Raw genomic sequence first — 27,974 nt, 5'->3', positions numbered from 1 at the left:
GTCAGTACTATTGTCCTTAAGTCGGCATTGTGCCTTTTGTATTTTATTCCGATGCAATTTCTGTGTTTCATTGTTAATAAGAAGGTCCAAGGGATACAGTAAACCTGAAGTGAAGCATCGGAATGTAAAACGGGACTCACAGGACAGGTTCAAATAATAGAAAGTTAGAGGGTCAGTCCCCTTGTACTTAAGTCGGCACTGTGCCTTTTGTATTAAATTCGGATGCAATTTCTGTGTTTCATCGTCAATAAGAAGGTCCGAGGTATACAGTGAACCTGAAGTGATGCATCGGAATCTAAAACTAGACTCACAGGGGAGATTCAAATCAAAGAAAGTTAGAGTGTCAGTCCTCTTGTACTTAAGTCGGCATTGTGCCTTTTGTATTAAATTCGGATGCAATCTCTGTGTTTCATCGTCAATAAGAAGGTCCGAGGTATACAGTAAACCTGAAGTGAAGCATCGGAATCTAATACTAGACTCACAGGGGAGGGTCAAATCATAGAAAGTTAGAGTGTCAGTCCTCTTGTACTTAAGTCGGCATTGTGCCTTTTGTATTAAATTCGGATGCAATTACTGTGTTACATCGTCAATAAGAAGGGCCAAGGTATATAGTAAATCTGAAGTGAAGCATCGGATTCTAAAACTGGCCTCACAGGGGAGGTTCAAATCATAGAAATTTAGAGTGACAGTCCTCTTGTACTTAAGTCGGCATTGTGCCTTTTGTCTTAAATTCCGATGCAATTTCTGTGATTCATCGTCAATAGGGAGGTCCAAGGTATACAGTAAACCTGAAGTGAAGAATCGGAATCTGAAACTGGACTCACAGGGGAGGTTCAAATCATAGAGAGTTAGAGCTTCTTTCGTCTTGTACTTAAGTCGGCATTGTGCCTTTTGTATTAAATTCGGATGCAATTTCTGTGCTTCATCGTCAATAAGAAGGTCCAAGGGATGCAGTAAACGTGAGGTGAAGCATCGGAATCTAAAACTGGACTCACAGGAGATGTTCAAATCATAGGAAGTTAGAGTGTCAGTCCTCTTGTACATAAGTCGGCATTGTGCCTTTTGTATTAATTTCGGATGCAATTTCTGTGCTTCATCGTCAATAAGGAGGTATAATTGATACAGTAAACCTGAAGTGAAGTATCGGAATCTGAAAGTGGACTCACAGGAGAGGTTTAAATCATAGGAAGTTAGAGTGTCAGTCCTATTGTTCTTGAGTCGGCATTGTGACTTTTGTATTTAATTCCGATGCAATTTCTGTGTTTCATTGTTAATAAGAACGTCCAAGGGATACAGTAAACCAGAAGTGAAGCATCGGAATCTAAAACTGGGCTCACAGGAGAGGTTCAAATCATAGAAAGATAGAGTGTCAGTCCTCTTGTACTTAAGTCGGCGTTGTGCCTTTTGTATTAAATTCGGATGCAACTTCTGTGTTTCATCGTCAATAAGAAGGTCTGAGTTATACAGTAAAGCTGAAGTTAAGAATCGGAATCTAAAACTAGACTCACAGGAGAGGTTTAAATCATAGGAAGTTAGAGTGTCAGTCCTATTGTTCTTGAGTCGGCATTGTGACTTTTGTATTTAATTCCGATGCAATTTCTGTGTTTCATTGTTAATAAGAACGTCCAAGGGATACAGTAAACCTGAAGTGAAGCATCGGGATCTGAAACTGGACTCACAGGAGAGGTTCAAATCATAAAAAGTTAGAGTGTCAGTACTATTTTCCTTAAGTCGGCATTGTGCCTTTTGTATTTAATTCCGATTCAATTTCTGTATTTCATTGTTAATACGAAAGTCCAAGAGATACAGTAAACCTGAAGTGAAGCATCGGAATCTAAAACGGGACTCACAGGAGAGGTTCAAATCATAGAAAGTTAGAGTGTCAGTTCTATTCTTCTTATGTCGGCATTGTGCCTTTTGTATTAAATTCGGATGCAATTTCTGTGTTTCATAGTCAATGAGAAGGTCCGAGGTATACAGTAAACCTGAAGTGAAGCATCGGAATCTAAAACTAGACTCACAGGAGAGGTTCAAATCATAGAAAGTTAGAGTATCAGTCCTCTTGTACTTGAGACGGCGTTGTGCCTTTTGTATTAAATTCCGATGCAATTTCTGTGCTTCATTGTCAATAAGGATGTCCAAGGTATACAGTAAACCTGAAGTGAAGTATCGGAATCTGAAACTGGACTCACAGGGGAGCTTCAAATCATTGAGAGTTAGAGCTTCTGTCCTCTTGTACTTAAGTCGGCATTGTGCCATTTGTATTAAATTCGGATGCAATTTCTGTGCTTCAGCGTCAATAAGAAGGTCCAAGGGATGCAGTAAACCTGAAGTGAAGCATCGGAATGTAAAACTGTACTCACAGGAGATGTTCAAATAATAGAAAGTTAGAGTGTCAGTCCTCTTGTACTTAAGTCGGCATTGTGCCTTTTGTATTAAATTCGGATGCAATTTCTGTGCTTCATCGTCAATAAGGAGGTCCAAGGGATACATTAAACCTGAAGTGAAGTATCGGGATCTGAAACTGGACTCACAGGAGAGGTTCAAATCATAGAAAGTTAGAGTGTCAGTCCTATTGCTCTTCAGTCGGCATTGTGCATTTGTATTTAGTTCCGATGCAATTTCTGTTTTTCATTGTTAATAAGAAGGTCCAAGGGATACAGTAAACCTGAAGTGAAGCATCGGAATCTAAAACTGGACTCACATGAGAGGTTCAAATCATAGAAAGTTAGAGTGTCGGTCCTCTTGTACTTAAGTCGGCATTGTGCCTTTTGTATTAAATTCGGATGCAATTTCTGTGTTTCATCGTCAATAAGAAGGTCCAAGGTATACAGTAAACCTGAAGTGAAGCATCGGAATCTAAAACTAGACTCACAGGACAGGCTCAAATCATAGAAAGTTAGAGTGTCAGTCCTCGTGTACTTCAGTCGGCATTGTGCCTTTTGTATTAAATTCGGATGCAATTTCTGTGTTTCATCGTCAATAAGGAGGTCCAAGGGATACAGTAAACCTGAAGTGAAGCATCGGAATCTAAAACTAGACTCACAGGAGTGGGTCAAATCATAGAAAGTTAGAGTGTAAGTCCTCTTGTACTTAAGTCGGCATTGTGCCTTTTGTATTAAATTCGGATGCAATTACTGTGTTTCTTCGTCAATAAGATGTTCCAAGGTATACAGTAAACCTGAAGTGAAGCATCGGATTCTAAAACTGGCCTCACAGGGGAGGTTCAAATCATAGAAATTTAGAGTGTCAGTCCTCTTGTACTTAAGTCGGCATTGTGCCTTTTGTATTAAATTCCGATGCAATTTCTGTGATTCATCGTCAATAAGGAGGTCCAAGGTATACAGTAAACCTGAAGTGAAGAATCGGAATCTGAAACAGGACTCACAGGGGAGGTTCAAATCATAGAGTGTTAGAGCTTCTGTCGTCTTGTACTTAAGTCGGCGTTGTGCCTTTTGTATTAAATTCGGATGCAATTTCTGTGCTTCATCGTCAATAAGAAGGTCCAAGGGATGCAGTAAACGTGAGGTGAAGCATCGGAATCTAAAACTGGACTCACAGGAGAGGTTCAAATCATAGGAAGTTAGAGTGTCAGTCCTATTGTTCTTAAGTCGGCATTGTGACTTTTGTATTTAATTCCGATGCAATTTCTGTGTTTCATTGTTAATAAGAACGTCGAAGGGATACAGTAAACCTATAGTGAAGCATCGGAATCTAAATCGGGACTCACAGGAGAGGTTCAAGTCATAGAAAGTTAGAGTGTCAGTCCTCTTGTACTTAAGTCGGCATTGTGCCTTTTGTATTAAATTCGGATGCAATTTCTGTGTTTCATCGTCAATATGAAGGTCCGAGGTATACAGTAAACCTGAAGTGAAGCATCGGAATCAAACACTAGACTCACAGGTGAGGTTCAAATCATAAAAAATTAGAGTGTCAGTCCTCTTTTACTTAAGTCGGCATTGTGCCCTTTGTATTAAATTCGGATGCAATTACTGTGTTTCATCATCAATAAGAAGGTCCAACGTATACAGTAAACCTGAAGTGAAGCATCGGATTCTAAAACTGGACTCACAGGAGAGGTTCAAATCACAGAATGTTAGAGTGTCAGTCCTCTTGTACTTAAGTCGGCATTGTGCCTTTTGTATTAAAACGCGGATGCAATTTCTGTGTTTCATTGTTGATAAGAAGGTCCAAGGGATACAGTAAACCTGAAGTGAAGCATCGGAATCTAAAACGGGGCTCACAGGAGAGGTTCAAATCATAGAAAGGTAGAGTGTCAGTCCTATTGTACTTAAGTCGGCGTTGTGCCTTTTGTATTAAATTCGGATGCAACTTCTGTGTTTCATCGTCAATAAGAAGGTCTGAGGTATACAGTAAACCTGAAGTTAAGCATCGGAATCTAAAACTAGACTCACAGGAGAGGTTCAAATCATAGAAAGTTAGAGTGTCAGTCCTCTTGTACTTAAGTCGGCATTGTGCCTTTTGTATTAAATTCGGATGCAATTTCTGTATTCATCGACAATAAGAAGGTCCAAGGGATACAGTAAACCAGAAGTTAAGCATCGGAATCTAAAACTGGACTCACAGGAGAGGTTCAAATCACAGAATGTTAGTGTGTCAGTCCTCTTGTACTTAAGTCGGCATTGTGCCTTTTGTATTAAAATGCGGATGCAATTTCTGTGTTTCATCGTCAATAAGAAGGTCCATGGGATACAGTAAACCTGAAGTGAAGCATCGGGATCTGAAACTGGACTCACAGGAGAGGTTCAAATCAAAAAAAGTTAGAGTGTCAGTCCTATTTTCCTTAAGTCGGCATTGTGCCTTTTGTATTTAATTCCGATTCAATTTCTGTGTTTCATTGTTAATACGAACGTCCAAGAGATACAGTAAACCTGAAGTGAAGCATCGGAATCTAAAACGGGACTCACAGGAGAGGTTCAAATCATAGGAAGTTAGAGTGTCAGTTCTATTCTTCTTATGTCGGCATTGTGCCTTTTGTATTAAATTCGGATGCAATTTCTGTGTTTCATAGTCAATGAGAAGGTCCGAGGTATACAGTAAACCTGAAGTGAAGCATCGGAATCTAAAACTAGGCTCACAGGAGAGGTTCAAATCATAGAAAGTTAGAGTGTCAGTCCTCTTGTACTTAAGATGGCATTGTGCCTTTTGTATTAAATTCCGATGCAATTTCTGTGCTTCATTGTCAATAAGGAGGTCCAAGGTATACAGTAAACCTGAAGTGAAGTATCGGAATCTGAAACTGGACTCACAGGGGAGCTTCAAATCATTGAGAGTTAGAGCTTCTGTCGTCTTGTACTTAAGTCGGCATTGTGCCTTTTGTATTAAATTCGGATGCAATTTCTGTGCTTCATCGTCAATAAGAAGGTCCAAGGGATGCAGTAAATGTGAGGTGAAGCATCGGAATCTAAAACTGGACTCACAGGAGATGTTCAAATCATAGGAAGTTAGAGTGTCAGTCCTCTTGTACATAAGTCGGCATTGTGCCTTTTGTATTAATTTCGGATGCAATTTCTGTGCTTCATCGTCAATAAGGAGGTCCAAGGGATACAGTAAACCTGAAGTGAAGTATCAGAATCTGAATGTGGACTCACAGGAGAGGTTCAAATCATAGGAAGTTAGAGTGTCAGTCCTATTGTTCTTAAGTCGGCATTGTGACTTTTGTGTTTAATTCCGATGCAATTTCTGTGTTTCATTGTTAATAAGAACGTCGAAGGGATACAGTAAACGTATAGTGAAGCATCGGAATCTAAATCGGGACTCACAGGAGAGGTTCAAGTCATAGAAAGTTAGAGTGTCAGTCCTCTTGTACTTAAGTCGGCATTGTGCCTTTTGTATTAAATTCGGATGCAATTTCTGTGTTTCATCGTCAATATGAAGGTCCGAGGTATACAGTAAACCTGAAGTGAAGCATCGGATTCGAATACTAGACTCACAGGAGAGGTTCAAATCATAGAAAATTAGAGTGTCAGTCCTCTTTTACTTAAGTCGGCATTGTGCCCTTTGTATTAAATTCGGATGCAATTACTGTGTTTCATCATCAATAAGAAGGTCCAAGGTATACAGTAAACCTGAAGTGAAGCATCGGATTCTAAAACTGGACTCACAAGAGAGGTTCAAATCACAGAATGTTAGAGTGTCAGTCCTCTTGTACTTAAGTCGGCATTGTGCCTTTTGTATTAAAATGCGGATGCAATTTCTGTGTTTCATTGTTAATAAGAAGGTCCAAGGGATACAGTAAACCTGAAGTGAAGCATCGGAATCTAAAACGGGGCTCACAGGAGAGGTTCAAATCATAGAAAAATAGAGTGTCAGTCCTCTTGTACTTAAGTCGGCGTTGTGCCTTTTGTATTAAATTCGGATGCAACTTCTGTGTTTCATCGTCAATAAGAGGGTCTGAGGTATACAGTAAACCTGAAGTTAAGCATCGGAATCTTAAACTAGACTCACAGGAGAGGTTCAAATCATAGAAAGTTAGAGTGTCAGTCCTCTTGTACTTAAGTCGGCATTGTGCCTTTTGTATTAAATTCGGATGCAATTTCTGTAATCATCGTCAATAAGAAGGTCCAAGGGATACAGTAAACCAGAAGTTAAGCATCGGAATCTAAAACTGGACCCACAGGAGAGGTTCAAATCACAGAATGTCAGAGTGTCAGTCCTCTTGTACTTAAGTCGGCATTGTGCCTTTTGTATTAAAATGCAGATGCAATTTCTGTGTTTCATCGTCAATAAGAAGGTCCATGGGATAAAGTAAACCTGAAGTGAAGCATCGGGATCTGAAACTGGACTCACAGGAGAGCTTCAAATCATAAAAAGTTAGAGTGTCAGTCCTCTTGTACTTAAGTCGGCATTGTGCCTTTTGTATTAAATTCGGATGCAATTTCTGTAATCATCGTCAATAAGAAGGTCCAAGGGATACAGTAAACCAGAAGTTAAGCATCGGAATCTAAAACTGGACCCACAGGAGAGGTTCAAATCACAGAATGTCAGAGTGTCAGTCCTCTTGTACTTAAGTCGGCATTGTGCCTTTTGTATTAAAATGCAGATGCAATTTCTGTGTTTCATCGTCAATAAGAAGGTCCATGGGATAAAGTAAACCTGAAGTGAAGCATCGGGATCTGAAACTGGACTCACAGGAGAGCTTCAAATCATAAAAAGTTAGAGTGTCAGTTCTATTCTTCTTAAGTCGGCATTGTGCCTATTGTATTAAATTCGGATGCAATTTCTGTGTTTCATAGTCAATGAGAAGGTACGAGGTATACAGTAAACCTGAAGTGAAGCATCGGAATCTAATACTAGACTCACAGGAGAGGTTCAAATCATAGAAAGTTAGAGTGTCAGTCCCCTTGTACTTAAGACGGCATTGTGCCTTTTGTATTAAATTCCGATGCAATTTCTGTGCTTCATTGTCAATAAGGAGGTCCAACATATACAGTAAACCTGAAGTGAAGTATCGGAATCTAAAACTGGACTCACAGGGGAGCTTCAAATCATTGAGAGTTAGAGCTTCTGTCCTCTTGTACTTAAGTCGGCATTGTGCCATTTGTATTAAATTCGGATGCAATTTCTGTGCTTCATCGTCAATAAGAAGGTCCAAGGGATGCAGTAAACCTGAAGTGAAGCATCGGAATCTAAAACTGGACTCACAGGAGATGTTCAAATCATAGAAAGTTAGAGTGTCAGTCCTCTTGTCCTTAAGTCGGCATTGTGCCTTTAGTATTAAATTCGGATGCAATTTCTGTGCTTCATCGTCAATAAGGAGGTCCAAGGGATACAGTAAACCTGAAGTGAAGTATCGGGATCTGAAACTGGACTCACAGGAGAGGTTCAAATCATAGAAAGTTAGAGTGTCAGTCCTATTGCTCTTAAGTCAGCATTGTGCCTTTTGTATTTAATTCCGATGCAATTTCTGTTTTTCATTGTTAATAAGAAGGTCCAAGGGATACAGTAAATCTGAAGTGAAGCATCGGAATCTAAAACTCGACTCACAGGAGAGGTTCAAATCATAGAAAATTAGAGTGTCGGTCCTCTTGTACTTAAGTCGGCATTGTGCCTTTTGTATTAAATTCGGATGCGATTTCTGTGTTTCATCGTCAATAAGAAGGTCCAAGGTATACAGTAAACCTGAAGTGAAGCATCGGAATCTAAAACTAGACTCACAGGACAGGCTCAAATCATAGAAAGTTAGAGTGTCAGTCCTCTTGTACTTCAGTCGGCATTGTGCCTTTTGTATTAAATTCGGATGCAATTTCTGTGTTTCATCGTCAATAAATTGGTCCAAGGGATACAGTAAACCTGAAGTGACGCATCGGAATCTGAAACTGGACTCACAGGAGAGGTACAAATCATAGAAATTTAGAGTGTCAGTCCCATTGTTCTTAAGTCGGTCTTGTGCCTTTTGTATTTATTTCCGATGCAATTTCTGTGTTTCATTGTTAATAAGAAGGTCCAAGGGACACAGTAAACCTGAACTGAAGCATCGGAATCTAAAACGGGACTCACAGGAGAGGTTCAAATCATAGAAAGTTAGAGTGTCAGTCCTCTTGTACTTAAGTCGGCATTGTGCTTTTTGTATTAAATTCGGATGCAATTTCTGTGTTTCATCGTCAATAAGAGGGTCCATGGGATACAGTTAACCTGAAGTGATGCATTGGAATCTAAAACCGGTCTCACAGGAGAGGTTCTAATCATAGAAAATTAGAGTGTCAGTCCTCTTGTACTTAAGTCGGCATTGTGCCTTTTGAATTTAATTCCGATGCATTTTCTGAGCTTCATCGTCAATAAGAAGGTCCAAGGTACACAGTTAACCTGAAGTGAAGCATCGGAACCTAAAACTGGACTCACAGTTGACGTTCAAATCATAGAAAGATTGTCAGTCCTCTTGTACTTAAATCGCCATTGTGCCTTTTGTATTAATTTTGGATGCAATTTCTGTGTTTCATCGTCAATAAGAAGGTCCAAGGGAAACACTGAACCTGAAGTGAAGCATCGGAAACTGAAACCGGTCTCACAGGAGAGGTTCAAATCATAGAACGTAAGAAGTGTCTGTCCTCTTTTACTTAAGTCGGCATGGTGCTTTTTGTATTAAATTAGGATGCAATTTCTGTGTTTCATCGTCAATAAGCGGGTCCATGGGATACAGTAAACCTGAAGTGAAGCATCGGAACCTAAAACCGGTCTCACAGGAGAGGTTCTAATCATAGAAAGTTAGAGTGTCAGCCCTCTTGTACTTAAGTCGGCGTTGTGCATTTTGTGTTAAATTCCGATGCAATTTCTGTGCTTCATCGTCAATAAGGAGGTCCAAGGGATACAGTAAACCTGAAGTGAAGTATCGGAATCTGAAAGTGGACTCACAGGAGAGGTTCAAATCATAAGTAGTTAGAGTGTCAGTCCTATTGTTCTTAAGTCGGCATTGTGACTTTTGTATTTAATTCCGATGCAATTTCTGTGTTTCATTGTTAATAAGAACGTCCAAGAGATACAGTAAACCAAAAGTGAAGCATCGGAATCTAAATCGGGACTCACAGGAGCGGTTCAAGTCATACAAAGTTAGAGTGTCAGTCCTCTTGTACTCAAGTCGGCATTGTGCCTTTTGTATTAAATTCGGATGCAATTTCTGTGTTTCATCGTCAATATGAAGGTCCGTGGTATACAGTAAACCTGAAGTGAAGCATCGGAATCGAATACTAGACTCACAGGAGAGGTTCAAATCATAGAAAATTAGAGTGTCAGTCCTCTTTTACTTAAGTCGGCATTGTGCCCTTTGTATTAATTTCGGATGCAATTACTGTGTTTCATCATCAATAAGAAGGTCCAAGGTATACAGTAAACCTGAAGTGAAGCATCGGATTCTAAAACTGGACTCACAGGAGAGGTTCAAATCACAGAATGTTAGAGTGTCAGTCCTCTTGTACTTAAGTCGGCATTGTGCCTTTTGTATTAAGATGCGGATGCAATTTCTGTGTTTCATTGTTAATAAGAAGGTCCAAGGGGTACAGTAAACCTGAATTGAAGCATCGGAATCTAAAACGGGGCTCACAGGAGAGGTTCAAATCATAGAAAGATAGAAAGATAGAGTGTCAGTCCTCTTGTACTTAAGTCGGCGTTGTGCCTTTTGTATTAAATTCGGATGCAACTTCTGTGTTTCATCGTCAATAAGAAGGTCTGAGGTATACAGTAAACCTGAAGTTAAGCATCGGAATCTAAAACTAGACTCACAGGAGAGGTTCAAATCATAGAAAGTTAGAGTGTCAGTCCTCTTGTACTTAAGTCGGCATTGTGCCTTTTGTATTAAATTCGGATGCAATTTCTGTATTCATCGTCAATAACAAGGTCCAAGGGATACAGTAAACCAGAAGATAAGCATCGGAATCTAAAACTGGACTCACAGGAGAGGTTCAAATGATAGAATGTTAGAGTGTCAGTCCTCTTGTACTTAAGTCAGCATTGTGCCTTTTGTATTAAAATGCGGATGCAATTTCTGTGTTTCATCGTCAATAAGAAGGTCCATGGGATACAGTAAACCTGAAGTGAAGCATCGGGATCTGAAACTGGACTCACAGGAGAGGTTCAAATCATAAAAAGTTAGAGTGTCAGTCCTATTGTCCTTAAGTCGGCATTGTGCTTTTTGTATTTAATTCCGATTCAATTTCTGTGTTTCATTGTTAATACGAAGGTCCAAGAGATACAGTAAACCTGAAGTGAAGCATCGGAATCTAAAACGGGACTCACAGGAGAGGTTCAAATCATAGAAAGTTAGAGTGTCAGTTCTATTCTTCTTAAGTCGGCATTGTGCCTTTTGTATTAAATTCGGATGCAATTTCTGTGTTTCATAGTCAATGAGAAGGTCCGAGGTATACAGTAAACCTGAAGTGAAGCATCGGAATCTAAAACTAGACTCACAGGAGAGGATCAAATCATAGAAAGTTAGAGTGTCAGTCCTCTTGTACTTAAGACGGCCTTGTGCCTTTTGTATTTATTTCCGATGCAATTTCTGTGTTTCATTGTTAATAAGAAGGTCCAAGGGACACAGTAAACCTGAAGTGAAGCATCGGAATCTAAAACGGGACTCACAGGAGAGGTTCAAATCATAGAAAGTTAGAGTGTCAGTCCTCTTGTACTTAAGTCGGCATTGTGCTTTTTGTATTAAATTCGGATGCAATTTCTGTGTTTCATCGTCAATAAGAGGGTCCATGGGATACAGTTAACCTGAAGTGATGCATTGGAATCTAAAACCGGTCTCACAGGAGAGGTTCTAATCATAGAAAATTAGAGTGTCAGTCCTCTTGTACTTAAGTCGGCATTGTGCCTTTTGAATTTAATTCCGATGCATTTTCTGAGCTTCATCGTCAATAAGAAGGTCCAAGGTACACAGTTAACCTGAAGTGAAGCATCGGAACCTAAAACTGGACTCACAGTTGACGTTCAAATCATAGAAAGATTGTCAGTCCTCTTGTACTTAATTCGCCATTGTGCCTTTTGTATTAATTTTGGATGCAATTTCTGTGTTTCATCGTCAATAAGAAGGTCCAAGGGAAACACTGAACCTGAAGTGAAGCATCAGAAACTGAAACCGGTCTCACAGGAGAGGTTCAAATCATAGAACGTAAGAAGTGTCTGTCCTCTTTTACTTAAGTCGGCATGGTGCTTTTTGTATTAAATTAGGATGCAATTTCTGTGTTTCATCGTCAATAAGCGGGTCCATGGGATACAGTAAACCTGAAGTGAAGCATCGGAACCTAAAACCGGTCTCACAGGAGAGGTTCTAATCATAGAAAGTTAGAGTGTCAGCCCTCTTGTACTTAAGTCGGCGTTGTGCATTTTGTGTTAAATTCCGATGCAATTTCTGTGCTTCATCGTCAATAAGGAGGTCCAAGGGATACAGTAAACCTGAAGTGAAGTATCGCAATCTGAAAGTGGACTCACAGGAGAGGTTCAAATCATAAGTAGTTAGAGTGTCAGTCCTATTGTTCTTAAGTCGGCATTGTGACTTTTGTATTTAATTCCGATGCAATTTCTGTGTTTCATTGTTAATAAGAACGTCCAAGAGATACAGTAAACCAAAAGTGAAGCATCGGAATCTAAATCGGGACTCACAGGAGCGGTTCAAGTCATACAAAGTTAGAGTGTCAGTCCTCTTGTACTCAAGTCGGCATTGTGCCTTTTGTATTAAATTCGGATGCAATTTCTGTGTTTCATCGTCAATATGAAGGTCCGTGGTATACAGTAAACCTGAAGTGAAGCATCGGAATCGAATACTAGACTCACAGGAGAGGTTCAAATCATAGAAAATTAGAGTGTCAGTCCTCTTTTACTTAAGTCGGCATTGTGCCCTTTGTATTAATTTCGGATGCAATTACTGTGTTTCATCATCAATAAGAAGGTCCAAGGTATACAGTAAACCTGAAGTGAAGCATCGGATTCTAAAACTGGACTCACAGGAGAGGTTCAAATCACAGAATGTTAGAGTGTCAGTCCTCTTGTACTTAAGTCGGCATTGTGCCTTTTGTATTAAGATGCGGATGCAATTTCTGTGTTTCATTGTTAATAAGAAGGTCCAAGGGGTACAGTAAACCTGAATTGAAGCATCGGAATCTAAAACGGGGCTCACAGGAGAGGTTCAAATCATAGAAAGATAGAAAGATAGAGTGTCAGTCCTCTTGTACTTAAGTCGGCGTTGTGCCTTTTGTATTAAATTCGGATGCAACTTCTGTGTTTCATCGTCAATAAGAAGGTCTGAGGTATACAGTAAACCTGAAGTTAAGCATCGGAATCTAAAACTAGACTCACAGGAGAGGTTCAAATCATAGAAAGTTAGAGTGTCAGTCCTCTTGTACTTAAGTCGGCATTGTGCCTTTTGTATTAAATTCGGATGCAATTTCTGTATTCATCGTCAATAACAAGGTCCAAGGGATACAGTAAACCAGAAGTTAAGCATCGGAATCTAAAACTGGACTCACAGGAGAGGTTCAAATGATAGAATGTTAGAGTGTCAGTCCTCTTGTACTTAAGTCAGCATTGTGCCTTTTGTATTAAAATGCGGATGCAATTTCTGTGTTTCATCGTCAATAAGAAGGTCCATGGGATACAGTAAACCTGAAGTGAAGCATCGGGATCTGAAACTGGACTCACAGGAGAGGTTCAAATCATAAAAAGTTAGAGTGTCAGTCCTATTGTCCTTAAGTCGGCATTGTGCTTTTTGTATTTAATTCCGATTCAATTTCTGTGTTTCATTGTTAATACGAAGGTCCAAGAGATACAGTAAACCTGAAGTGAAGCATCGGAATCTAAAACGGGACTCACAGGAGAGGTTCAAATCATAGAAAGTTAGAGTGTCAGTTCTATTCTTCTTAAGTCGGCATTGTGCCTTTTGTATTAAATTCGGATGCAATTTCTGTGTTTCATAGTCAATGAGAAGGTCCGAGGTATACAGTAAACCTGAAGTGAAGCATCGGAATCTAAAACTAGACTCACAGGAGAGGTTCAAATCATAGAAAGTTAGAGTGTCAGTCCTCTTGTACTTAAGACGGCATTGTGCCCTTTGTATTAAATTCCGATGCAATTTCTGTGCTTCATTGTCAATAAGGAGGTCCAAGGTATACAGTAAACCTGAAGTGAAGTATCGGAATCTGAAACTGGACTCACAGGGGAGCTTCAAATCATTGAGAGTTAGAGCTTCTGTCCTCTTGTACTTAAGTCGGCATTGTGCCATTTGTATTAAATTCGGATGCAATTTCTGTGCTTCATCGTCAATAAGAAGGTCCAAGGGATGCAGTAAACCTGAAGTGAAGCATCGGAATCTAAAACTGGACTCACAGGAGATGTTCAAATCATAGAAAGTTAGAGTGTCAGTCCTCTTGTACTTAAGTCGGCATTGTGCCTTTTGTATTAAATTCGGATGCAATTTCTGTGCTTCATCGTCAATAAGGAGGTCCTAGGGATACAGTAAACCTGAAGTGAAGTATCGGGATCTGATACTGGACTCACAGGAGAGGTTCAAATCATAGAAAGTTAGAGTGTCAGTCCTACTGCTCTTAAGTCGGCATTGTGCCTTTAGTATTTAATTCCGATGCAATTTCTGTTTTTCATTGTTAATAAGAAGGTCCAAGGGATACAGTAGACCTGAAGTGAAGCATCGGAATCTAAAACTGGACTCACAGGAGAGGTTCAAATCATATAAAGTTAGAGTGTCGGTCCTCTTGTACTTAAGTCGGCATTGTGCGTTTTGTATTAAATTCGGATGCAATTTCTGTGTTTCATCGTCAATAAGAAGGTCCAAGGTATACAGTAAACCTGAAGTGAAGCATCGGAATCTAAAACTAGACTCACAGGACAGGCTCAAATCATAGAAAGTTAGAGTGTCAGTCCTCTTGTACTTCAGTCGGCATTGTGCCTTTTGTATTAAATTCGGATGCAATTTCTGTGTTTCATCGTCAATAAGAAGGTCCAAGGGATACAGTAAATCAGACGTTAAGCATCGGAATCTAAAACTGGACTCACAGGAGAGGTTCAAATCATAGAAAGGTAAAGTGTCAGTCCTCTTGTATTTAAGTCGGCATTGTGCCTTTTGTATTAAAATTCGGATGCAATTTCTGTGTTTCATCGTCAATAAGAAGGTCCAAGGGATACAGTAAACCTGAAGTGAAGCATCGGAATCTAAAACCGGTCTCACAGGAGAGGTTCTAATCATAGAAAGTTAGAGTGTCAGTCCTAATGTACTTAAGTCGCATTGTGCCTTTTGTATTAAATTCCGATGCAATTTCTGTGCTTCATCGTCAATAAGGAGGTCCAAGGGATACAGTAAACATGAAGTGAAGCATCGGAATCTGAAACTGGACTCACAGGAGAGGTTCAAATCATAGAAATTTAGAGTGTCAGTCCCATTGTTCCTAAGTCGGCCTTGTGCCTTTTGTATTTATTTCCGATGCAATTTCTGTGTTTCATTGTTAATAAGAAGGTCCAAGGGACACTGTAAACCTGAAGTGAAGCATCGGAATCTAAAGCGGGACTCACAGGAGAGGTTCAAATCATAGAAAGTTAATGTGTCAGTCCTCTTGTACTTAAGTCGGCATTGTGCATTTTGTATTAAATTCGGATGCAATTTCTGTGTTTCATCATCAATAAGAGGGTCCATGGGATACAGTTAACCTGAAGTGAAGCATCGGAACCTAAAACTGGACTCACAGGGGACGTTCAAATCATAGAAAGATCGTCAGTCCTCTTGTACTTAAATCGCCATTGTGCCTTTTGTATTAATTTTGGATGCAATTGCGGTGTTTCATCATCAATAAGAAGGTCCAAGGGAAACAGTAAACCTGAAGTGAAGCATCGGAATCTGAAACCGGTCTCACAGGAGAGGTTCAAATGATAGAATGTAAGAAGTGTCTGTCCTCTTTTACTTAAGTCGGCATTGTGCTTTTTGTATTAAATTAGGATGCAATTTCTGTGTTTCATCGTCAATAAGCGGGTCCATGGGATACAGTAAACCTGAAGTGAAGCATCGGAATCTAAAACCGGTCTCACAGGAGAGGTTCTGATCATAGAAAGTTAGAGTGTCAGCCCTCTTGTACTTAAGTCGGCGTTGTGCCTTTTGTATTAAATTCCGATGCAATTTCTGTGCTTCATCGTCAATAAGGAGGTCCAAGGGATACAGTAAACCTGAAGTGAAGTATCGGAATCGGAAACTGGACTCACTGGAAAGGTTCAAATCATAGGAAGTTAGAGAGTCAGTCCTATTGTTCTTAAGTCGGCATTGTGATTTTTGTATTTAATTCCGATGCAATTTCTGTGTTTCATTGTTAATAAGAACGTCCAAGGGATACAGTAAACCTAAAGTGAAGCATCGGAATCTAAATCCGGACTCACAGGAGAGGTTCAAGTCATAGAAAGTTAGAGTGTCAGTCCTCTTGTACTTAAGTCGGCATTGTGCCTTTAGTATTAAATTCGGATGCAATTTCTGTGTTTCATCGTCAATATGAAGGTCCGAGGTATACAGTAAACCTGAAGTGAAGCATCGGAATCGAATACTAGACTCACAGGAGAGATTCAAATCATAGAAAATTAGAGTGTCAGCCCTCTTTTACTTAAGTCGGCATTGTGCCCTTTGTATTAAATTCGGATGCAATTACTGTGTTTCATCATCAATAAGAAGGTCCAAGGTATACAGTAAACCTGAAGTGAAGCATCGGATTCTAAAACTGGACTCACAGGAGAGGTTCAAATCATAGAAATTTATAGTGTCAGTCCTCTTGTACTTAAGTCGGCATTGTCCGTTTTGTATTAAATTCCGATTCAATTTCTGTGCTTCATCGTCAATAAGGAGGTCCAAGGTATACAGTAAACCTGAAGTGAAGCATCGGATTCTAAAACTGGACTCACAGGAGCTGTTCAAATCATAGAAAATTAGAGTGTCAGGTCTCTTGTACTGAAGTCGGCATTGTGCCTTTTGTATTAAATTCGGAAGCAATTTCTGTGTTTCATCGTCAATAAGAAGGTCAAAGGGATACAGTAAACCAGAAGTTAAGCATCGGACTCGAAAACCGGTCTCACAGGAGAGGTTCAAATCATAGAATGTAAGAAGTGTCTGTCCTATTGTACTTAAGTCGGCATTGCGCCTTTTGTATTAAATTCCGATGCAATTTCTGTGCTTCATCGTCAACAAGGAGGTCCAAGGGATACGGTAAACCTGAAGTGAAGTATCGGGATCTGAAACTCGACTCACAGGAGATGTTCGAATCATAGAAAGTTAGAGTGTCAATCCCCTTGTACTTAAGTCGGCACTGTGCCTTTTATTTTTAATTCGGATGCAATTTCTGTGTTTCATCGTCAATAAGAAGGTCCAAGGTATACAGTAAACCTGAAGTGAAGCATCGGAATCTAAAACTGGACACACAGGAGAGGTTCAAATCATAGAGAGTTAGAGTGTCTGCCCTCTTGTACTTAAGTCGGCATTGTGCCTTTTGTATTAAATTCGGATGCAATTTCTGTGCTTCATCGTCATTAAGAAGGTCCAAGGGATGCAGTAAACCTGAAGTGAAGCATCGGAATCTAAAACTGGACTCACAGGAGATGTTCAAAGCATAGAAAGTTAGAGTGTCAGGTCTCTTGTACTTAAGTCTTCATTGTGCCTTTTGTATTAAATTCCGATGCAATTTCTGTGCTTCATCGTCAATATGGAGGTCCTAGGTATATAGTAAACCTGAAGTGAAGTATCGGAATCTGAATTTGGACTCACAGGAGAGGTTCAAATTATAGAAAGTTAGAGTGTCAGGTCTCTTGTAGTGAAGTCGGCAATATGCCTTTTGTATTAAATTTGGAAGCAATTTCTGTGTTTCACCGTCAATAAGAAGGTCTAAGGGATACAGTAAATCAGAAGTTAAGCATCGGAATCTAAAACTGGACTCACAGGAGATGTTCAAATCATAGAATGTTAGAGTGTCAGTCCTCATGTACTTAAGTCGGCATTGTGCCTTTTGTATTAACTTCGGATGCAATTTCAGTGTTTCATCGTCAATAATAAGGTCCAAGGGATACAGTAAACCTGAAGTGAAGCATCGGAATCTAAAACCGGTCTCACAGGAGAGGTTCAAATCGTACAATGTGAGAAGTGTCTGTCTACATGTACTTAAGTCGGCATTGTGCCTTTTGTATTAAATTAGGATGCAATTTCTGTGGTTCATCGTCAATAAGAAGGTCCAATGTATACAGTAAACCTGAAGTGAAGCATCGGAATCTAAAACTGGACTCACTCGAGTGGTTCAAATCATCGAAAGTTATATTGTCAGTCCTCTTGTACTTAAGTCGGCATTGTGCCTTTTGAATTTAATTCCGATGCAATTTCTGTGCTTCATCGTCAATAATAAGGTCCAAGGTATGCAGTAAACCTGAAGTGAAGCACCGGAATCTAAAACTGGACTCACAGGAGAGGTTGAAATCATAGAAAGTTAGAGTGTTAGTCCTCTTGTACTTAAGTCGGCATTGTGCCTCTTGCATTAAATTCGGATGCAATTTCTGTGGTTCATCGTCAATAAGAAGGTCCAAGAAATACAGTAAACCTTAAGTGAAGCATCGGAATCTAAAACTGGACTCAGAGGAGAGGCTCAAATCATAGAAAGTTAAAGTGTCAGTCCTCTTGTACTTAAGTCGGCATTCTGCCTTTTGTATTAAATTGGGATGCAATTGCTGTGTTTCATCGTAAATAAGAGGGTCCAACGTATATATTAAACCTAAAGTGAAGCATCGGAATCTAAAACTGAACTCACAGGAGTGGTTCAAGTCATAGAAAGTAAGAGTGTCAGTCCTCTTGTACTTAAGTTGGCATTGTGCCTTTTGTACTAAGTTCGGATGCAATTATTGTGTTGCATCGTCAATAAGAAGGTCCAAGGTGTACAGTAAACCTGAAGTGAAGCATCGGAATCTAAAACTGGACTCACAGGAAAGGATCAAATCATAGAAAGTTAGAGTGTCAGTCCTCTTGTACTTAGGCCGGCATTGTGCCTTTGTATTAAATTAGGATGTAATTTCTGTGTTTCATCGTCAATAAGAAGGTCCAAGGTATACAATAAACCTGTATTGAAGCATCGGAAACTAAAACTGAACTCACAGGAGTGGTTCAAGTCATAGAAAGTAAGAGTGTCAGTCCTCTTGTACTTAAGTTGGCATTGTGCCTTTTGTACTAAGTTCGGATGCAATTATTGTGTTGCATCGTCAATAAGAAGGTCCAAGGTGTACAGTAAACCTGAAGTGAAGCATCGGAATCTAAAACTGGACTCACAGGAAAGGATCAAATCATAGAAAGTTAGAGTGTTAGTCCTCTTGTACTTAAGTCGGCATTGTGCCTCTTGCATTAAATTCGGATGCAATTTCTGTGGTTCATCGTCAATAAGAAGGTCCAAGGGATACAGTAAACCTGAAGTGAAGCATCGGAATCTAAAACGGGACTCACAGGAAACGTTCAAATCATAGTAAGAGTGTCAGTCCGCTTGTACTTAAGTCGCCATTGTGCCTTTTGTATTAAATTCGGATGCAATTTCTGTGTTTCTTCGTCAATAGGAAGGTCCGAGGTATACAGTAAACCTGGAGTGAAGCATCGGAATCTAAAACTATACTCACAGGGGAGGTTCAAATCATAGAAAGTTAGAGTGTCAGTCCTCTTGTACTTAAGTCGGCAGTGTGCCTCTTGTATTAAATTCGGATGCAATTTCTGTGTTTCATCGTATAAGAAGGTCCAAGGTATACAGTAAACCTGAAGTGAGGCATCGGAATCTAAAACTAGGCTCACAGGAGAGGTTCAAATCATAGAGAGTTAGAGTGTCTGTCCTCTTGTACTTAAGTCGGCATTGTGCCTTTTGTATCAAATTCGGATGCTATTTCTGTGCTTCATCGTCAATATGAAGGTCCAAGGGATGCAGTAAACCTGAAGTGATGCATCAGAATCTGAAACTGGACTCACAGGAGAGGTTCAAATCATAGAAAGTTAGAGTGTCAGTCCTATTGTTCTTAAGTCGGCATTGTGCCTTTTGTATTACATTCGGATGCAATTTCTGTGTTTCATCGTCAATAAGAAGGTCCAAGGGATACAGTAAACCTGAAGTGAAGCATCGGAATCTAAAACTGGACTCACAGGAGAGGTACAAATCATAGAAAGTTTGAGTGTCAGTCCTCTTGTACTTAAGTCGGCATTGTCCCCTTTGTATTAAATTCGGATGCAATTTCTGTGTTTCATCGTCAATAAGGAGGTCCAAGGGATACAGTAAACCTGAAGTGAAGCATCGGAATCTGAAACTGGACTCACAGGAGAGGTTCAAATCATAGGAATTTAGAGTGTCAGTCCCATTGTTTCTAAGTCGGCCTTGTGCCTTTTGTATTTATTTCCGATGCAATTTCTGTGTTTCATTGTTAATAAGAAGGTCCAAGGGACACAGTAAACCTGAAGTGAAGCATTGGAATCTAAAACGGGACTCACAGGAGAGGTTCAAATCATAGAAAGTTAGAGTGTCAGTCCTCTTGTACTTAAGTCGGCATTGTGCCTTTTGTATTAAAGTCGGATGCAATTTCTGTGTTTCATCGTCAATAAGAGGGTCCATGGGGTACAGTTAACCTGAAGTGATGCATCGGAATCTAAAACCGGTCTCACAGGAGAGGTTCTAATTATAGAAAATTATAGTGTCAGTCCTCTTGTACTTAAGTCGGCATTGTGCCTTTTGTATTACATTCGGATGCAAATTCTGTGTTTCATCGTCAATATGAAGGTCCGAGGTATACAGTAAACCTGAAGTGAAGCATCGGAATCGAATACTAGAATCACAGGAGAGATTCAAATCATAGAAAATTAGAGTGTCAGCCCTCTTTTACTTAAGTCGGCATTGTGCCCTTTGTATTAAATTCGGATGCAATTACTGTGTTTCATCATCAATAAGAAGGTCCAAGGTATACAGTAAACCTGAAGCGAAGCATCGGATTCTAAAACTGGACTCACAGGAGAGGTTCAAATCATAGAAATTTATAGTGTCAGTCCTCTTGTACTTAAGTCGGCATTGTCCCTTTTGTATTAAATTCCGATTCAATATCTGTGCTTCATCGTCAATAAGGAGGTCCAAGGTATACAGTAAACCTGAAGTGAAGCATCGGAATCTAAAACTGGACTCACAGGAGATGTTCAAATCATAGAAAGTTAGAGTGTCATGTCTCTTGTACTGAAGTCGGCATCGTGCCTTTTGTATTATATTCGAAGCAATTTCTGTGTTTCATCGTCAATAAGAAGGTCAAAGGGATACAGTAAACCAGAAGTTAAGCATCGGACTCTAAAACTGGTCTCACAGGAGAGGTTCAAATCATAGAATGTAAGAAGTGTCTGTCCCATTGTACTTAAGTCGGCATTGTGCCTTTTGTATTAAATTCCGATGCAATTTCTGTGCTTCATCGTCAACAAGGAGGTCCAAGGGATACAGTAAACCTGAAGTGAAGTATCGGGATCTGAAACTCGACTCACAGGAGAGGTTCAAATCATAGAAAGTTAGAGTGTCAGTCCTCTTGTACTTAAGACGGCATTGTGCCTTTTGTATTAAATTCCGATGCAATTTCTGTGCTTCATTGTCAATAAGGAGGTCCAAGGTATACAGTAAACCTGAAGTGAAGTATCGGAATCTGAAACTGGACTTACAGGGGAGCTTCAAATCATTGAGAGTTAGAGCTTCTGTCCTCTTGTACTTAAGTCGGCATTGTGCCATTTGTATTAAATTCGGATGCAATTTCTGTGCTTCATCGTCAATATGAAGGTCCAAGGGATGCAGTGAACCTGAAGTGAAGCATCGGAATCTAAAACTGGACTCACAGGGGATGTTCAAATCATTGAAAGTTAGAGTGTCAGTCCTCTTGTACTTAAGTCGGCATTGTGCCTTTTGTATTAAATTCGGATGCAATTTCTGTGCTTCATCGTCAATAAGGAGGTCCAAGGGATACAGTAAACCTGAAGTGAAGTATCGGGATCTGATACTGGACTCACAGGAGAGGTTCAAATCATAGAAAGTTAGAGTGTCAGTCCTATTGCTCTTAAGTCGGCATTGTGCCTTTTGTATTTAATTCCGATGCAATTTCTGTTTTTCATTGTTAATAAGAAGGTCCAAGGGATACAGTAAACCTGAAGTGAAGCATTGGAATCTAAAACTGGACTCACAGGAGAGGTTCAAATCATAGAAAGTTAGAGTGTCGGTCCTCTTGTACTTAAGTCGGCATTGTGCCTTTTGTATTAAATTCGGATGCAATTTCTGTGTTTCATCGTCAATAAGAAGGTCCAAGGTATACAGTAAACCTGAAGTGAAGCATCGGAATCTAAAACTAGACTCACAGGACAGGCTCAAATCATAGAAAGTTAGAGTGTCAGTCCTCTTGTACTTCAGTCGGCATTGTGCCTTTTGTATTAAATTCGGATGCAATTTCTGTGTTTCATCGTCAATAAGAAGGTCCAAGGGACACAGTAAATCAGACGTTAAGCATCGGAATCTAAAACTGGACTCGCAGGAGAGGTTCAAATCATAGAAAGGTAAAGTGTCAGTCCTCTTGTATTTAAGTCGGCATTGTGCCTTTTGTATTAAAATTCGGATGCAATTTCTGTGTTTCATCGTCAATAAGAAGGTCCAAGGGATACAGTAAACCTGAAGTGTAGCATCGGAATCTGGAACTGGACTCACAGGAGAGGTTCAAATCATAGAAATTTAGAGTGTCAGTCCCATTGTTCCTAAGTCGGCCTTGTGCCTTTTGTATTTATTTCCGATGCAATTTCTGTGTTTCATTGTTAATAAGAAGGTCCAAGGGACACAGTAAACCTGAAGTGAAGCATCGGAATCTAAAACGGGACTCACAGGAGAGGTTCAAATCATAGAAAGTTAGAGTGTCAGTCCTCTTGTACTTAAGTCGGCATTGTGCCTTTTGTATTAAATTCGGATGCAATTTCTGTGTTTCATCGTCAATAAGAGGGTCCATGGGATACAGTTAACCTGAAGTGATGCATCGGAATCTAAAACCGGTCTCACAGGAGAGGTTCTAATTATAGAAAATTAGAGTGTCAGTCCTCTTGTACTTAAGTCGGCATTGTGCCTTTTGAATTTAATTCCGATGAATTTTCTGAGCTTCATCGTCAATAAGAAGGTCCAAGGTATACAGTTAACCTGAAGTGAAGCATCGGAACCTAAAACTGGACTCACAGGGGACGTTCAAATCATAGAAAGATTGTCAGTCCTCTTGTACTTAAATCGCCAAGGTGCCTTTTGTATTAATTTTGGATGCAATTTCGGTGTTTCACCGTCAATAAGAAGGTCCAAGGGAAACAGTAAACCTGAAGTGAAGCATCGGAATCTGAAACCGGTCTCACAGGAGAGGTTCAAATCATAGAATGTAAGAAGTGTCTGTCCTCTTTTACTTAAGTCGGCATTGTGCTTTTTGTATTAAATTAGGATGCAATTTCTGTGTTTCATCGTCAATAAGCGGGTCCATGGGATACAGTAAACCTGAAGTGAAGCATCGGAATCTAAAACCGGTCTCACAGGAGAGGTTCTAATCATAGAAAGTTAGAGTGTCAGCCCTCTTGTACTTAAGTCGGCGTTGTGCCTTTTGTATCAAATTCCGATGCAATTTCTGTGCTTCATCGTCAATAAGGAGGTCCAAGGGATACAGTAAACCTGAAGTGAAGTATCGGAATCTGAAAGTGGACTCGCTGGAAAGGTTCGAATCATAGGAAGTTAGAGAGTCAGTCCTATTGTTCTTAAGTCGGCATTGTGACTTTGTATTTAATTCCGATGCAATTTCTGTGTTTCATTGTTAATAAGAACGACCAAGGGATACAGTAAACCTAAAGTGAAGCATCGGAATCTAAATCCGGGCTCACAGGAGAGGTTCAAGCCATAGAAAGTTAGAGTGTCAGTCCTCTTGTACTTAAGTCGGCATTGTGCCTTTTGTATTAAATTCGGATGCAAATTCTGTGTTTCATCGTCAATATGAAGGTCCGAGGTATACAGTAAACCTGAAGTGAAGCATCGGAATCGAATACTAGACTCACAGGAGAGATTCAAATCATAGAAAATTAGAGTGTCAGCCCTCTTTTACTTAAGTCGGCATTGTGCCCTTTGTATTAAATTCGGATGCAATTACTGTGTTTCATCATCAATAAGAAGGTCCAAGGTATACAGTAAAACTGAAGCGAAGCATCGGATTCTAAAACTGGACTCACAGGAGAGGTTCAAATCATAGAAATTTATAGTGTCAGTCCTCTTGTACTTAAGTCGGCATTGTCCGTTTTGTATTAAATTCCGATTCAATTTCTGTGCTTCATCGTCAATAAGGAGGTCCAAGGTATACAGTAAACCTGAAGTGAAGCATCGGAATCTAAAACTGGACTCACAGGAGATGTTCAAATCATAGAATGTTAGAGTGTCAGGTCTCTTGTACTGAAGTCGGCATTGTGCCTTTTGTATTATATTCGGAAGCAATTTCTGTGTTTCATCGTCAATAAGAAGGTCAAAGGGATACAGTAAACCAGAAGTTAAGCATCGGACTCTAAAACCGGTCTCACAGGAGAGGTTCAAATCATAGAATGTAAGAAGTGTCTGTCCTATTGTACTTAAGTCGGCATTGTGCCTTTTGTATTAAATTCCGATGCAATTTCTGTGCTTCATCGTCAACAAGGAGGTCCAAGGGATGCAGTAAACCTGAAGTGAAGCATCGGAATCTAAAACTGGACTCACAGGAGATGTTCAAATCATAGAAAGTTAGAGTGTCAGGTCTCTTGTACTGAAGTCGGCATTGTGCCTTTTGTATTATATTCGGAAGCAATTTCTGTGTTTCATCGTCAATAAGAAGGTCAAAGGGATACAGTAAACCAGAAGTTAACCATCGGACTCTAAAACCGGTCTCACAGGAGAGGTTCAAATCATAGAATGTAAGAAGTGTCTGTCCTATTGTACTTAAGTCGGCATTGTGCCTTTTGTATTAAATTCCGATGCAATTTCTGTGCTTCATCGTCAACAAGGAGGTCCAAGGGATACAGTAAACCTGAAGTGAAGTATCGGGATCTGAAACTCGACTCACAGGAGAGGTTCAAATCATAGAAAGTTAGAGTGTCAGTCCTCTTGTACTTAAGACGGCATTGTGCCTTTTGTATTAAATTCCGATGCAATTTCAATGCTTCATTGTCAATAAGGAGGTCCAAGGTATACAGTAAACCTGAAGTGAAGTATCGGAATCTGAAACTGGACTCACAGGGGAGCTTCAAATCATTGAGAGTTAGAGCTTCTGTCCTCTTGTACTTAAGTCGGCATTGTGCCATTTGTATTAAATTCGGATGCAATTTCTGTGCTTCATCGTCAATAAGAAGGTCCAAGGGATGCAGTAAACCTGAAGTGAAGCATCGGAATCTAAAACTGGACTCACAGGAGATGTTCAAATCATAGAAAGTTAGAGTGTCAGTCCTCTTGTACTTAAGTCGGCATTGTGCCTTTTGTATTAAATTCGGATGCAATTTCTGTGCTTCATCGTCAATAAGGAGGTCCAAGGGATACAGTAAACCTGAAGTGAAGTATCGGGATCTGATACTGGACTCACAAAAGAGGTTCAAATCATAGAAAGTTAGAGTGACAGTCCTATTGCTCTTAAGTCGGCATTGTGCCTTTTGTATTTAATTACGATGCAATTTCTGTTTTTCATTGTTAATAAGAAGTTCCAAGGGATACAGTAAACCTGAAATGAAGCATCGGAATCTAAAACTGGACTCACAGGAGAGGTTCAAATCATAGAAAGTTAGAGTGTCGGTCCTCTTGTACTTAAGTCGGCATTGTGCCTTTTGTATTAAATTCGGTTGCAATTTCTGTGTTTCATCGTCAATAAGAAGGTCCAAGGTATACAGTAAACCTGAAGTGAAGCATCGGAATCTAAAACTAGTCTCACAGGACAGGCTCAAACATAGAAAGTTAGAGTGTCAGTCCTCTTGTACTTCAGTCGGCATTGTGCCTTTTGTATTAAATTCGGATGCAATTTCTGTGTTCCATCGTCAATAAGAAGGTCCAAGGGATACAGTAAATCAGACGTTAAGCATCGGAATCTAAAACTGGACTCACAGGAGAGGTTCAAATCATAGAAAGTTAAAGTGTCAGTCCTCTTGTATTTAAGTCGGCATTGTGCCTTTTGTATTAAAATTCGGATGCAATTTCTGTGTTTCATCGTCAATAAGAAGGTCCAAGGGATACAGTAAACCTGAAGTGGAGCATCGGAATCTAAAACCGGTCTCACAGGAGAGGTTCTAATCATAGAAAGTTAGAGTGTCAGTCCTAATGTACTTAAGTCGCATTGTGCCTTTTGTATTAAATTCCGACGCAATTTCTGTGCTTCATCGTCAATAAGGAGGTCCAAGAGATACAGTAAACCTGAAGTGAAGCATCGGAATCTGAAACTGGACTCACAGGAGAGGTTCAAAACATAGAAATTTAGAGTGTCAGTCCCATTGTTCCTAAGTCGGCCTTGTGCCTTTTGTATTTATTTCCGATGCAATTTCTGTGTTTCATTGTTAATAAGAAGGTCCAAGGGACACAGTAAACCTGAAGTGAAGCATCGGAATCTAAAACGGGACTAACTGGAGAGGTTCAAATCATAGAAAGTTAGAGTGTCATTCCTCTTGTACTTAAGTCGGCATTGTGCCTTTTTTATTAAATTCGGATGCAATTTCTGTGTTTCATCGTCAATAAGAGGGTCCATGGGATACAGTTAACCTGAAGTGATGCATCGGAATCTAAAACCGGTCTCACAGGAGAGGTTCTAATTATAGAAAATTAGAGTGTCAGTCCTCTTGTACTTAAGTCGGCATTGTGCCTTTTGAATTTAATTCCGATGAATTTTCTGAGCTTCATCGTCAATAAGAAGGTCCAAGGTATACAGTTAACCTGAAGTGAACCATCGGAACCTAAAACTGGACTCACAGGGGACGTTCAAATCATAGAATGTAAGAAGTGTCTGTCCTCTTTTACTTAAGTCGGCATTGTGCTTTTTGTATTAAATTAGGATGCAATTTCTGTGTTTCATCGTCAATAAGCGGGTCCATGGGATACAGTAAACCTGAAGTGAAGCATCGGAATCTAAAACCGGTTTCACAGGAGAGGTTCTAATCATAGAAAGTTAGAGTGTCAGCCCTCTTGTACTTAAGTCGGCGTTGTGCCTTTTGTATTAAATTCCGATGCAATTTCTGTGCTTCATCGTCAATAAGGAGGTCCAAGGGATACAGTAAACCTGAAGTGAAGTATCGGAATCTGAAAGTGGACTCACTGGAAAGGTTCAAATCATAGGAAGTTAGAGAGTCAGTCCTATTGTTCTTAAGTCGGCATTGGGACTTTGTATTTAATTCCGATGCAATTTCTGTGTTTCATTGTTAATAAGAACGTCCAAGGGATACAGTAAACCTAAAGTGAAGCATCGGAATCTAAATCCGGACTCACAGGAGAGGTTCAAGTCATAGAAAGTTAGAGTGTCAGTCCTCTTGTACTTAAGTCGGCATTGTGCCTTTTGTATTAAATTCGGATGCAATTTCTGTGTTTCATCGTCAATATGAAGGTCCGAGGTATACAGTAAACCTGAAGTGAAGCATCGGAATCGAATACTAGACTCACAGGAGAGATTCAAATCATAGAAAGTTAGAGTGTCAGCCCTCTTTTACTTAAGTCGGCATTGAGCCCTTCGCATTAAATTCGGATGCAATTACTGTGTTTCATCATCAATAAGAAGGTCCAAGGTATACAGTAAACCTGAAGTGAAGCATCGGATTCTAAAACTGGACTTACAGGAGAGGTTCAAATCATAGAAATTTATAGTGTCAGTCCTCTTGTACTTAAGTCGGCATTGTCCCTTTTGTATTAAATTCCGATTCAATTTCTGTGCTTCATCGTCAATAAGGAGGTCCAAGGTATACAGTAAACCTGAAGTGAAGCATCGGAATCTAAAACTGGACTCACAGGAGATGTTCAAATCATAGAAAGTTAGAGTGTCAGGTCTCTTGTACTGAAGTCGGCATTGTGCCTTTTGCATTAAATTCGGAAGCAATTTCTGTGTTTCATCGTCAATAAGAAGGTCAAAGGGATACAGTAAACCAGAAGTTAAGCATCGGACACTAAAACCGGTCTCACAGGAGAGGTTCAAATCATAGAGTGTAAGAAGTGTCTGTCCTATTGTACTTAAGTCGGCATTGTGCCTTTTGTATTAAATTCCGATGGAATTTCTGTGCTTCATCGTCAACAAGGAGGTCCAAGGGATACAGTAAACCTGAAGTGAAGTATCGGGATCTGAAACTCGACTCACAGGAGAGGTTCAAATCATAGAAAGTTAGAGTGTCAATCCCCTTGTACTTAAGTCGGCACTGTGCCTTTTATATTCAATTCGGATGCAATTTCTGTGTTTCATCGTCAATAAGAAGGTCCAAGGTATAC

The sequence above is a fragment of the Schistocerca serialis genome, chromosome 6 (genome assembly GCF_023864345.2).
Source record: "Schistocerca serialis cubense isolate TAMUIC-IGC-003099 chromosome 6, iqSchSeri2.2, whole genome shotgun sequence".
Classification (NCBI taxonomy): domain Eukaryota; kingdom Metazoa; phylum Arthropoda; class Insecta; order Orthoptera; family Acrididae; genus Schistocerca; species Schistocerca serialis.
Note: the sequence above shows the minus strand (reverse complement) of the source record.